We start from the raw sequence: 14,438 nt of genomic DNA, 5'->3' as shown, positions 1-14,438 counted from the left end.
CTTCACAGAAGGCCCACACACACCTACCTGCAAACTCTCAGGTAGATTAATGAAATACTGATGGCAGTGTGTGTGTAACTTGACTGGTTGCTGAGATATTTTAAGTTGTTTGCAAAATATTACAAATGTAACAGTTATTGTGTTTACTGTAACGTATAAAATTCAGTTTAAGACATAGAACCTAAAGAATACTACCACTATAAAAATAGTTTGTGCTGAAAGGTTTGCTATTTATACTTCTTTCATAAACCCTATGGTTCCAGAGATATGCACATTTGTTTGAAATGTGAGGAAATAATCTGATTCTGTCAAAAGGCTTAGGCTCCGCCCATTGGAAGTTACAGTGTAAACTTTCTGAGCTTCACGGGAGTGAATGAGTTAATAGGATAATTAAGTGTACAAGCTATGGGAAAAGTATGCAAGTGTTTAATCTTTACATTATTTCTTTTAATCAAGCCGAACTTCATCGCCCATTGCTTATGTCATTGCATACCCGCCTAGGCCAGTGCAGAGTGTTCAGATGTAACATTTTCTGGAAGGAAACTGCCATGACTGCAGTCTGAGAAAAGAATCTGGCCCGAGTAAACCTTCCACTTTTCAGCCTGCTGTTCTCCGACTTGAATTCTGATAAGTAGGGAAATAACAGATGAATTATTTGTACAGATGTGCATGAGGGGAATCTCGCTACATGCGTGCAGACAGTCATAAGGTAAAAAAGGTAACTGCTGAAATACAGTGACCAGTAATTGCTTTGGGTATGTATGTATGTATGTCCACATATATATATTTTTTTGTAGAAAGTCTTATTGTTACTTGTAATGGGATCCACTATGTCTGCATATGTTTCCTTCTAGTTACTCAAATGACTGTTTTGATGAGTGCAGAGTTTTTCGCACAAATTTTCATGGATCTGATCAAATTATGCTCTTGTCGACTATAGCAATATTTACTGATTCACTTTTGTTGGGGTTGTATGACTGTGGAGTTAGTATGTCTATGTATGTGTATATGGATCCCTTTTAGAAGATCAAAGTTACAGAAAGTCAAACTTCATATGCTCAAAACCATATGATCGACTTTCCAAAACAATTAAGTTTTTGAATGGAGATTGTGGTAGTCACAGTGAAGATCAGGAATTTACCCTTTTCGCAACTCTAGTGTGATCTCAGAGTTGGTATATATAATTTGCAGGGAGTGGGGAGTGCGGGGTGGGGGGCTTGCCTCGCCTGCAAATCCATAGATTTTTGTTGTTTTGTCCTTTTCAGCGTTTCTGAACGTTGATCATATGGTCTCAGCCATATGAAGTTCGACTTTCTGAAACTTTGATCTTCATATATGTATCCCATGGGCCACCATTGCAGGTGGTTTAAAGTGCCACAAATTGAAAGCTCTAGCTTGGCTGGGTTTTCTTGCAGTTTTTAGGGAGTGAAAGAGGTAGAGGAGGTGGTCATTAAGATCGCTTCTTTGGAAAGATCAATGAAGAGAACTCCTGAAAGCTTTCCTTCATCCATGTTGAGAAGGATCTCATCTGTAAGTGGTCATAATGCAGTCACTGTGCTCTGGCCAGCCTAGAATTCATGCTGTTTAAGAGTGAGAAGATGGTACATTTGGATGTAGATATGTATTTATATTAATTTATTGTGTTAATTTTTTAAAGGTTTAGTACACTGATCACAAAAAACCATTTGAGACACAGGTGGATAACAAATTTCACAAAAAAAAAAAAAAAAAAAAAAAAAAAGAACTGCTTCACAACCACAGAGTAGTGACAGAAGGTGCAGTGTCAGTTATCCAGTAGACGACTGAGATATTGAGCAAATATTGTTAACAGAGGAGAAAACAAATGTGGATTCAATTTAGCAGTAAACGTAGGGGGTAGGCTACAGAGGAGAACAGGGGGTGGGAGTAGAAGTGATGCAGGTGAGGGAGGACTTAGGAGGTGTGTCCAGTGGAAAAAGCATTTGCAAAAAGTTTTTGATGGAAGCATCTTTATGAATTGTGCTCTGAAAATGGGCAAGGAAGAGATTTATTTTAGGTGAAGGAAATTGATTGTCCCATTGGAGAAGGAATGTTTGGTATGGTGTAGTTTGGTTTGGTAGGTCTGGAATGAGGGAGTCAATTGCGAGAGGTTGCAGAGGTTATATGGGGTGGTTTTATTATGCAATTTTATCAACAAGAGGCAGGAATACACCTGTCTGAAGTAGTTTGAGAAAAAGAAACCCTAAGAGTAGTTCAACTCTGTATTTGACTAGAAACCATCTGGCTTTGGAGAGGATGGTGCACACGTGTTCCTGAGGTAGCTGGAGGTGGAAATAAGTCAGTAGATGTTGTTTTCAATGGATTGTAGAGTGCATGGGTTCTTTTTAGAGGCTGTGACTATGATATGTTTTGTTTTCAATGGACTGTAGAGTGCATGGGTTCTTTTTAGAGGTTGTGACTATGATAGATTTTGTTTTCAATGGACTGTAGAGTGCATGGGTTCTCTTTAGAGGCTGTGACTATGATAGGTTTTGTTTTCAATGGACTGTAGAGTGCATGGGTTCTTTTTAGAGGCTGTGACTATGATAGGTTTTGTTTTCAATGGACTGTAGAGTGCATGGGTTCTTTTTAGAGGCTGTGACTATGATAGGTTTTGTTTTCAATGGACTGTAGAGTGCATGGGTTCTTTTTAGAGGCTGTGACTATGATAGGTTTTGTTTTCAATGGACTGTAGAGTGCATGGGTTCTTTTTAGAGGCTGTGACTATGATAGGTTTTGTTTTCAATGGACTGTAGAGTGCATGGGTTCTTTTTAGAGGCTGTGACTATGATAGGTTTTGTTTCAATGGACTGTAGAATGCATGGGTTCTTTTTAGAGGCTGCGACTATGATAGGTTTTGTTTTCAATGGACTGTAGAGTGCATGGGTTCTCTTTAGAGGCTGTGACTATGATAGGTTTTGTTTTCAATGGACTGTAGAGTGCATGGGTTCTTTTTAGAGGCTGTGACTATGGTAGGTTTTGTTTTCAATGGACTGTAGAGTGCATGGGTTCTTTTTAGAGGCTGTGACTATGATAGGTTTTGTTTTCAATGGACTGTAGAGTGCATGGGTTTTTTTTAGAGGCTGCGACTATGATAGGTTTTGTTTTCAATGGACTGTAGAGTGCATGGGTTCTTTTTAGAGGCTGTGAATATGATAGGTTTTGTTTTCAATGGACTGTAGAGTGCATGGGTTCTTTTTAGAGGCTGTGACTATGATATGTTTTGTTTTCAATGGACTGTAGAGTGCATGGGTTCTTTTTAGAGGCTGTGACTATGATAGGGAGTCTGTATCCAAATTGAGCAAGGGGAGCACATTTTCCTATTTGCTGGTCTAGCTGGTCTAAAAATAAAGGGAGATATTTTCCAAGAATAAAGGAGAGTTGATCTTATTCCTGATGTTTTCAGTGTGGTTATGGATGTTAGGTGACAAGTCCAGCCATAAGCTTAGTTATTTAATGGATATGGTTGTTTTTATTGCAGTACAGTTGAGATCTGCAGTGTTGAGGTTTTATGAGCTTTTTCAGCTGTTGAGAGGCTCCAAGTATTACACTTTTTGCTTTGTAGGGGTTTTGAAGTAGTTTATGGTTGTTTAGCTAAGAATTAAGGGGTGGAGGTTAAATTGAAGCTGGGTTTGAATAGCTGAATGTGAGGGATTGGATCAAAAGATAACCATGTTATCAGCGCTATTAGTGGTGGCAAGGTTATGGAGGCCAGAAGGAAATTTGTTACTAAAGTTTGAAAAAACAGTGGAGTGAATATGGAGCCCTGGGGCCCTCCTTTGGCAATGGATACTGGAGGTGATAGGGATGAAGTGATTTTTACTCTAAACCATATATTTGTTAAGAAACTTTGGAACTAGGTGACAGTGTTGCAGCTAATTTTGATTTGTTGGAGCTAGTGGGGTTTGGCTGTATTGGCCTGAATGTACCCATAAAGACTTAAAAAGTAAAAAGGAAAAAGTCATGGGCATTCAGAAGCCATGTTTCCAAAACATTGTATGTTCTTAAAGGGCCATCTGCCTATATCCCATGGGCCTCCATTACAGGAGGTTTAAGGTATCTCACATTGAAAACTAGCTTGGCTGCTTTTTTTTTTTTTTTTTTTTTTGCAGTTTTTAGGAAGTAAAGGAGGAGGCGAAGGTGGTCAAAGAGACCAAAATCTTTGTTAAGGTCAATGAACAGAGCTCTTGAAAGGTTCCTTTACCCATGATGAGAAAGCTCTCATCTGTAAGTGATCATACTGCAGCCACTGTGCTTGGGCCAGCCTAAAATTCATGCTTCAGTTGGTTGTAGATAAGTTTTTCAAGTATTTTCTCATGTGTAGGGAAGATGGACTTAGGGTGGAAGTGGGAGGCCTTCTTTGGCTGAGGCTGTTTGGGAAGTTTTCCATATGTGAAAGTGGGTGGTATTCTCTGGCTGAGGCTGTATGAGAAGTTTTCCATATGTCTCTTATTGTGCTTTAAGCTAATCAGAGGTTATAAATGTAGAGAAGAATTATAGTAAGAAAGTCCTTGCAGAACAAGATGACCAAGAAGATTAGGTTGTCTGCACAGGGGGTGCTTGCAGGACTATGCTTTCTAGGAAGGGCTCAAAGTCTTACGGATTGATTTTCTTAAAATAGAAAGAATAAAAGGTGTGTGGGGGTAGGCTAGATGAGAGCTGAGGTTTGAAGTAGAGGGAGTGTTACTAGGGAGGTGGCCGATTTCCATGACAAAGTCAAAGATTAGTGTCAGCCTCAGCAGGTCTGAATATAGACACCTCCCCCCCATGATAGGGGATGGAGGAACAAAGCCGCCCATGCAAAACACACTTGTAGAAATGTTTTTTATGAGGTAATATGTGCTGTAGTTTTCCAAGGGAGGGCAATGCATTTTGAGTTTTTGTCACTTTACTACAGATTGCAAAGGTAAACGTTCATGTTACATTTGTGATCACTTTAGTTTGATGCTTTGTGCCATTGTGTTATGTGGTCATTGACCAAGCAGGTTTATATTGTGTGTTTTTATGTATATAGTTAATGACAGTGTCAATAAATAACAATAGATACATGTCACAAAAGCTTTTTCTTCTCGTCTGAAAAATGGCGCACTTAAAAAATGTGAAAAGAGCCAGGGTTTTTGAATAAAATTGTCTGAGGCTCCGAATTATACTTAAATCTGTAAGCATTGTGGAACTGTCTTACATCCCGAATCATACTGATTATTTATGTGGTGGTCATGCCAGCCTCCAGCAAGCAATACAATTTATATGTTTCATATGTGTTCATTGCTTCAGACAGAAAAAAAAGTTTTGTTTTTCAGCCTGCAGCATCTTTTGAGAAGTTTGTATCAAGTATGTGGTGCAAGTCAATACAAACAAGAAACTGGTACAACTGTATCCAAGACTGCAAGATCAGATGTATGTGCAGCAAAGACAGTTCTACAACCTTTTGAACGGAGCTGTACCTAGCTCATCTGGCTCTCAGTGCCCCTACATGATTTAGCAACCCTCAGCTTTAAGTTGAGGAGCAAAAAAAAAATGTCAATCATTGCGCAATCCATTGAAGATGAATGGCTGAGGTACCAAATCATTGATCATTTCATTTTCAAACAACTGTGACTCTCTGCTGCTTGGTGTGTTTTTTTTTTTTTTTTTTTTGGGATTCCTCAATCATTTCCTGATCTAGCACTCCTCACCTGAAAAAAAACCTGTTCTCCAATTTAGTGATCCTCACTTCTTTCCTTAGGAGCACTAGGTCCTCCAGTTTTAAAAAAAATGTAGCAAGCTACTTTCTACATTTGTAGCAACCAGCTTACTATGACTTATACCACACATGAAGTACTGAAGCAAGCTGTATAGTCATCACAGCAAAAACAAAGTAGTACTGGAATTTATTTTCATACCGTAATTCAGAAATGTATTCCTGTACTGCACTATTGACTGATCGGCATCTGACATTCATGCCCCCCTGACACTTATTGGGGGGGTTACCCCTTTACCATACCCTACCCTAGCTATGCTTCTGCTTTTCAACCAATTCATAAGCCAGTACAATGATTTAGAAATGTTTTATTCATTAGTTTCTTACTTGGTAAAAATCCTCTTTCGGAGGTGACTGATGATATTGTCGGGTTTAAGTGATTTATCCAAGAGTCACACAGTGTACAAGTGATAACTGGTAGGAATAAAACCCAAGACTACTCAATGATTGGTTATGATTTTTTTGGTTAAGAAGCTACATCTCTGACAGGTGATTTTCAGGACAGGCACAAATTAGCATCCTGTTTGGGGTCCTACAAAGCCGTTGCTATTCTTCATCTTCATTAGTAACCTACCTTTTGATGTCTGCAACATGTTACTCTGTGCTAATCACCTTTTGCTCTTCCACTCAGCCTCTCAAATCTCAGTAAAGGACTTTAACAAGCTCTGTGACTGGCAGCAATCTAAACCAAGCTTAGTGTGTAAAACAAAATAACTTTCTACCTCCCCTATTCTAAAGATTAAAGTAACTCTTCCTCCCCAACATTAAAAGAAGGAGAAATACCCCTTATCCTTCTGGGCCCAACTAATATCACCCTATTTCCTAGTGAGACACATATAGATAGGTTCATAGATTAGCCCTAGGCTAACTGCCCTTGCGAGCCATTTTAAACCTAGCTAATTATCCTTTGTGAGACTCAAACCCTGCACCTTGTGTTTATAAGGCAAACACCTTAACCATTAGGCCACCGTCCCAATTGGTATACAGGTATATAGACATTATCACACTCTTATATAAATTATATTATGTCACTACCACAGAAAAGTAAAGTGGTGTAGGTAAACTGGTCTCCCAAGAAAACAACACAAAATGAAAAGAACAGGAGATACCAGACCACGGCTGATAAAATCAAATAATTTAATCCAAGTAAAAGGGTGAGCGCTTTCGCAGCCAAAGCTGCTTCATCAGACAATACATCATTTCCCCATTTCTTATACAAAGCTCCAACCAATCACAGCATTTCCCGGTAAAAATCACTTTACTAGTGCATATTAACTCTTTCATGCATAAAGAGATTTACAACTAAAATGCATTCAAAAAAACTGAATGAAAAACACATTATATAACTTCACATAGTTAAACATGGTTAAAAACATAATATATAAACAATTAACTAATTAATAGTTTTTTCAGCAAAACAGGTTTAATGCTGATTTTGTCATTTAAACTTTTACCCATATTTGCACGCATCCTGGTAATCCATTCTAGCTTCTTTGTCTCAGCTCTGCTCCTGACTGCCCCTCCTCTACTACCTATCCAGACTTTCTCCATCACCATGAACTTAAAGGGGTGTGATGCTCCCACATCCACATCATGTCTAGCCAGGGCATCAGCCTCCGCCTTTCTGTATATATCATATGCATGCTCTCTGACCCTGTCCCTTAATCTGTGTGTGGTCATTCCTACATGAAAAGAAGAACAAAGGGTGCAGTGTGCCAAATACACAATATGTGTGGTATTGCAGTCAGCTGAGAGCTTGAAGTGTAACGTCTTACCTGTGTCTGGATGCCTGAAAGTCCCCGTCCTATCAATATATTGACAGTAGTTACATGAATTGCAGGGAGAAGTACCCAAGATCTGTGATGTACTATGAGTACTGGGTCTGTAAGCATCTGATATATACAAAAAGGTGGACACCAATGCCCTAGCGAGGCACACCATGGACATGGGAGCATCAAACACCCCCAAGTTCATGGCAATCAGGAACAGAGTTGAGACAAAGGAAAGTACAGTTCTTTACACTTACCATAAATGTAGATGTTCGAGTGTATTCACATTTGCAGTCATCACACTTGGGCCATCTGCCTGCAGTAGCCCTCAGTCAGCCTGATCAACAAAGTCCTGGGTCCTGCATTGGTTGCTGTCCCTTCTTCTGTGACGTCGGGTCATCACGGGTATAAACCATGCAGCAGACGCCATTACATCAGTTTTTCTTGCCCCAGATGTCAGGTGACCCCCTAATGGGAAGCCATAAAATCTATAAATATACAAGGTTATACCTCCAACAAAAAAGCAAATACACCAAAAAGCTTTTGAGCATAGTAAAGGAGAGTAGAGGTATAGCCAAAAAAGGTAAGGGGGCTGGAGGGAGGGTAACCAGGACTGCAGCAGTGAATACGCTCGAACATCTCACTCTGTGTCATCTTTTGAATCAGTTAGGTCACTCAAATCTTGACAGTTATGTTTTGGAGACATTATTTATGCAATTTACCTTTATTTATCTAGACATTTTCCTTTACTCCTTCTGGTCTAGTGATGATTTAGTACACAACAGTTTCTCTCTCAACACTTTGCAAGAAATGGTCAAAAAGCCCCAAGATCAAAACGTAACACATTGCTTAAATGGGACAACAAAAACCTTGTGAAATGCTGGATTTTGCTAGTTTTATGTAAGAAAGCACATTTCAGTTCCCTTAATGCAACTTACAACAATAAAAAAAAAAATCAATATTCTTAATAACCTATTTGAATATAAAATACACACACGCTATCCCAGTGGAGTGTGCCCCTTCTGAGAAGGTACACCACATTTAACAGTGAAGTAGTTACAAAAAATAGTAATAGTAATGGAAAACATTGCTCTTTGATAGATGCTGCCCTCTAACAGACCATATAAACCTTAACTACCCTTAGCTGTATGCCCCCAAAAATGTTAGCTGCATTTCTGTACAGTAGTTTCTCACTGGCACTGAGAAAAGGATGAAACATGTAAGAACTACTGTACATTAATACTTTTCATTTTGTTATTTCACCTTATGGTTGGTAAACACATACACTGCCCCCAACAAATCATGATACTTGTTTGCCAGCGGTCATTATTTGATGACATTGTGCTGTCATGTACAAGATACCGCCACACCCCTTCCCCAAAAAGTAGCCCAGCTCTGTGCACATCTCCGACGCTTGAAGGTAAGGAAAGTAAAAGAAAAAAAGAAGCAGCTACTATAATAATATAATAATTTCAACCAATTACTCTTGAACCCAATATACTCACCCCCAAATATGCACTAAGCACCTCACAAAGATTCACAGCATTGAGCTAAAAGGAGGAACAATTGAGAGCCTGAGGCTTACCTCATTAAAAACAAAGAAACATAATAATTCTGACCATGCTGTCCTTAGCATTGGTAACACTTTCCATGCTCCTCTGATCTTGTTTTCTATTGCTGAAACAGGCTCCTCTCCCTCTTTGGAAGCACGCAAGCCCTCTGCCATAAAGGAATGATACCCCCCTCATTCTAAAAATGAGCTGCAAATCTTTTTATAAAAGAATTGCCCAACTGCCTTGTCTTGCAATACTCCTCTTCTATGAAAAATACTTAAATCTTCTTCCTTTTCAGCACTGTGGCACCACCCTCTCTGGAATTCCTGCCAACCACAATGCTTAGACAAGCAGACCAGACCTAATAGAAAGCACTCTCAGCTTGTAGGTCTAGTCCAAATCAACAGTTAGTTACTCAAAAAGTACTCGGCTGTTTGACCTGCTGGATCATGAGCTCAACCTGAGTTTATATTCATGCTGGAGCATAGATCAAGCCAGCTGTGGCTTGCCCACCTCTATTCCCATACTTATTCACAGCAATGTCCAGTTGCCATCTTTCTGGGCGCACTGACCTCCATCTTTGGTCTAAATGAAGTCTGACTATCTTACCAATAGCCACTCTATGATTTTTGGAATGAAGTCTGACTATCTTACCAATAGCCACTCTATGATTTTGATATCGTCAGTAGCTACATTACTCATATTCTCTAACCCACAGATTGCTTTAGATTTGAAAAATTTTCACCAGTACATCTTAAAAGTAATCCTTCCAGTATTCTACCAGCACAAGTTTCCTGCTTGAGTATTTTTGCCTGACTTACACTTTTTCCTTTGTCCCATTTACAGCCCCCTCACACTCAACCTGATGAGCCTCAGTTCCCCTCCCTTATCATTTAGTTTCCTCTGGTCAGGCTCATTGTCAAAGGCTATCCATGAGTCCAACTTTATTTATTTATTATTTATTCGCATTTGTTTAGCAGGAAAGTCTGACTGAGCATGTAAACCCCTTTCAGTGGTGACCCAGGGAGGAAGGCTCCATTAACAATATAAAAAAAAAATCAGTAAAGCTAATACATCTGAACCATGAATGAACAGAAAAAAAAGTTGTTCTTCTGGTATTTAAGCCCTAACTTTGATAGGGTTTCTGTCTATACACACTGAGCAGAGTGGATAAGAGTTGTTCACCACAGCTGTTAGCTGAGATATATAAGTATCCTGTTTTTTTTCGATTACTTATACAGATTATTGTTTTTAACAATTAATATATAGCACTTTTATTGTCTGCTTTTTAGTCTTCGAGTGTATTTTATTGCTATTAACTAATCTGCACAAGTAACTGATTTGTCTGCAGACAAAGCATTCTGTATCTTTACAAATCTTTATCTGTTTGTGCTTTCTCTAGTGCTACTGTCTGTAGGCTATTGTCCCCACCGTCTCTCCCAGTTGGTGTCTTGCTCTTATACTTGGTGGCTTTGCAGTTGCCCGCCCCTACTGCAAATCTGATCTGTGACACTCCTCCCAGTCTAGTGTCATTAGCTCATTGCCTTAATATTGCTACAACTCAAGTGCTCTAGGTTGCACTGCATCTGAAGTGTTTGTGTGTTTTAGCTGCTTTTCCTGTATATATAGACTTCTCTGTTTCTTTAACTAAATAAGCTCTGCAAAGTTGTTTTATTGCATTCATGCCTGTATTTCTGAGTTTTAGTAGGCTACACACTCAAGTGCGCTAGCCGAATTAAAGCATTTACTGTGTTTCTGTACCTAATTTCTGCTACTTTGTTAAAAAAAAAAAAAATCCTTGTTTCCCGCCTTTACTGCACTAGAATAGTCCAGTCTTTAGGTATTGCTGATCTCTGGGCTGTGTCATAGTTCCTGTGTTGCCCATATCCTTATTTGGATAGGAGGAAGCTTCTTTGTTCACCAGAGAGAGTGGGGAGCTCTGAGCAATAGACTACCTAGGACATGGGCCTCCATTAAAGGATGTTTAAGATATCACACAGTGAAAACTGTTGCTTGGCTGGGTTTTTCTTTCAGTTTTTACTGAATGATTTGTCTGTGTGACCTTTTTATTGTTTAGTTTATAGGTTCATAGGTTCATAGGTTCATACTAGGCTATCTGCCCTAGGGCATTTATAAGCCTAGCCAGAATGTGTTTGGCTTTCTCCACCCATTTTAAATTTATTTTGCTATGCCCTTTTTCGAGGTTAGTATACTGTGCCTCTGTCTAACAGTGACACAGAAGTGATACCCGGGGTAAACCTACGATCTCCCATCCACTCATCAAGATTCCTCTTGAAGAGAGTCAATGAGGGACTCTGCCTAACCTGGAATGGGATTTTATTCCAGAGTGAAGGGAGCCTCTGGGTTATGAATCTGTCCCTCCAGCATGTCCTATTTATTTCAGTGCTGAGGTTCAAGTCTCTCGAGCACGTAGCTTGATGGGATTTGGATTTTCTGAGGTGCAGCATGTCCATTAATTCCGGGTTGGATATGGCTTTATACGTCAGGCACAGATCGCCTCTGAACAGGCGGTATGCCACTGAGTAGAGCTGGAGTTTCTTTAACCGGGCAGCATATGGCATCTGTTTGAGCCCTTTGATCCTCTTGGTGAGGTACTTTTGGGGTCTTTCCAGTTGCTGCAGGTGTCTGGTAAGGTACATCCCAAAAGGAGCATTGTACTCAATTATGGGCCTGATGAGGGATGAGTAAAGAGGCATGATGACCTCCCCTGATCTAGATGTGAATCCCTTCATGATTAGGTGGGCTATATAAAATGTTTTTCTAACCACTTTGGCTCGTGGTTGTCAAATGAGAGATTGCTATCAACTTGGGTCCCCAGGTCCCTAATTACTTCTTCTGTACTTAATGGATTACCATCTATGTGGTAATTTGTGGGCACTTTGTTTTCCCTAAAGGGATGACTATACACTTTTTGGCATTTAGCTTGAGGCCATGGCTCTGGCACCAGTTGTCTGTTTCTATGAGGCCCTTTTGGAGGATGCTTGTGTCGGCTGGAGAGTCGATTATGGTGCCCAGTTTGCAGTCATCTGCGAACTTGGTCAGCCACAGTCCTTCCATGTTGGCCTGTACCTCCGAGAAATATATACCGAACAAGACAGGTCCCAGGACTGAGCCTTGTGGGACACCACTTGTAACTGGTTTGGAGTCTGACATGGCTCCAGCAATTCTAACCATGTGGGTTCTGTCCTTGAGTCAGTTTGCAATCCATCTAGTGACATAGGGGTTTATATTTAAGCTGGTGAGCTTATCTATAATGCTCCAGTGGGGTATTGTATCAAAGGCTTTTGCGAGGTCCAGGTAGGCTGTGTGGACCACCTTCCCTCAATGGCCTTGGTGACTGTTTCAAAGAAATCAACCAGGTTTAAGAGGCAGGATCTGCCCTTAACAAAGCCGAACTGGGTAGGATCCAGTGTTTGTAGGTCCCCAATATCTTTATTTATGAGGTCCATGATGATCCTTTCCATAGCTTTGCAGACCAAGCTAGTCAGGCTTATGGGGCGATAGTTTCCAGGATCCGTTGAGGCACCACCTTTATGGAGAGGGACCACTGTTGCTGTACGCCACTCTTTGGGCACATATCCTGTAGTAAGACTGAGATTGAACAGTAGTTTTATGTTTGGGTTTAGCTCTTCTTGAAGTTCATGTAGGACGCAGCCTGGGACACCATCTGGTCCCATTGATGCTGTGTTTTTTGCTTTGAAGAGGGCGGCTCTTACCTGAGCATCTGAGATGTCAGGGGGGGCAGCACTCTGCTGGGATAGATTTTTGCCCTTTTGTTGGGGGGGTATATAAGTTTACGCTGAACCTGTCAGCTAGGATGTTGGCAATGTCTGTGGGTTTGGTGTATTTTTGTCATTTTGGACTAATTCTGAGCATATCTGGGAATTACCACCCAGGTTCCTAACATAACTAAAGAAAGCCTAGTGATTATCCTTAGTGTCCTGTGCAATTTTTCTCTCGAAGCTGGCCTTAGACAATTTTATGTGTGCCCGTAGTTTTTTTGCTAATACTGATCAGTGATGCCTTCCCTTTTTGGGATTTTGCTCTATCATTTAGTAGCTTCCTCCTTCTATTGTATAGTTTGTTTATGGCTGGGGTCCACCAGACAGGACGTCTGCCTTTGGAGGATTGCGTCTTGGTTTTATTTGGGATCGCATGATCCATGCATTCCTGAAGGTGTTCATAGAATGCGTTTATAAAGGATTCTGCGGTCTGGGCCATATTTTCCACAGGCCCAGGGACTTTGAAGGATTCCACCTCAGTTTTGAGGAGTGTGAAATTTGCTTTAGAGAAGTTTTTCACTGTGGTTTTCTGGGCAGGGGGTGGGGTCGGGATGTGAATATCCAGTGAGATTAGTTTATGGTCTGATCTTACCAGTGAGGGATACACTTCTGGTCTGGAGCATAGAGTCCCCATGTTGGTGATGATCAGGTCCAGTATGTTTTCCTCTCTTGTGGGAGTGGTAACAAGTTGTTCCACAGCATTTGAGTTTATAAATTCTAGGAACCTTTGGGCTAGGGTGTTGGAGCTAGAGTAATGCTCCCAGTCTATGTTTGGGTAGTTGAAGTCGCAATATAATGGTGTTTGGAGAGACCTTCATATTTTCCAGTGTTCTCAGGAAGGCCGAGTGGGGTTCCTGTGTTTGGGAGGGTGGTCTGTAGCAGGCTATAAACTGGAAGGCAGTTTTACCCACTGTTAGTTGCACATGGATAGTCTCTGATGCTTCGTGCTTTGCCACCAACCTGGAGGTGTGGGTATCTTTGATGAATATCGATACACCCTCCTTTTGTGGTTCGGTCCAAGTTTTGGGGCCAAAAGCATGGTATGAGGTATAACCTGGTAGTGCTGGGGTGCTCTCGGGAGCCCTGAACCAGGTTTCTGTTACTGCACAGATATCGATGTTCTCCATGCTAAGGAGAGTTTCGAGTGCGTGCATCTTGAGGTTTAGACTTCTGGCGTTGAGTAGCATTACTCTTAGTTTCTTATCCCTTGTGATACCTATGGAGGTGGGTTTGTCTTTTGAGCCTTGCCTAAAAAAGGCACTATGGAGGTAGCAAGAGCCTTTGCCAATATCCGAAAGCCCAGGGGAGACAGGTGCAAGCCGTCCCTAGCGAAGCATCGTGGCTTGTCAAGCATATTATCCCAAGCTGATAGGCATTGGATCCCCTTTGAATGACACCAGTACTTAAGCCAATTGTTGAAATTGATCATCTTGTCTTCATATTGTGGCATCATTCTTGGTGAGGGTAAAATGCTACTCAAGGTCAGGGTCATACCAGCCTGGGCTACATGCTCAGAGAGCTCCTTTATGTCTCTTTTCATGTAGTCCAGGGAGGT

General features: G+C 40.7%; 1 protein-coding gene across 1 annotated transcript in view; it reads left to right on the top strand.

Annotated features, from left to right (window-relative positions):
• STAB1 (stabilin 1) overlaps positions 1–14,438 on the top strand; it is a 2,761,215-nt gene that overhangs the window by 414,401 nt on the left and 2,332,376 nt on the right. The gene's annotated exons all lie outside the window — the stretch shown is intronic.

Source organism: Protopterus annectens, chromosome 7.part1 (assembly GCF_019279795.1).
Source record: "Protopterus annectens isolate FY-2018-M chromosome 7.part1, PAN1.0, whole genome shotgun sequence".
Lineage (NCBI taxonomy): Eukaryota > Metazoa > Chordata > Ceratodontiformes > Protopteridae > Protopterus > Protopterus annectens.
The sequence above is the reverse complement of the archived record's forward strand: the minus strand, read 5'-3'. Positions and strand labels throughout refer to the sequence as shown.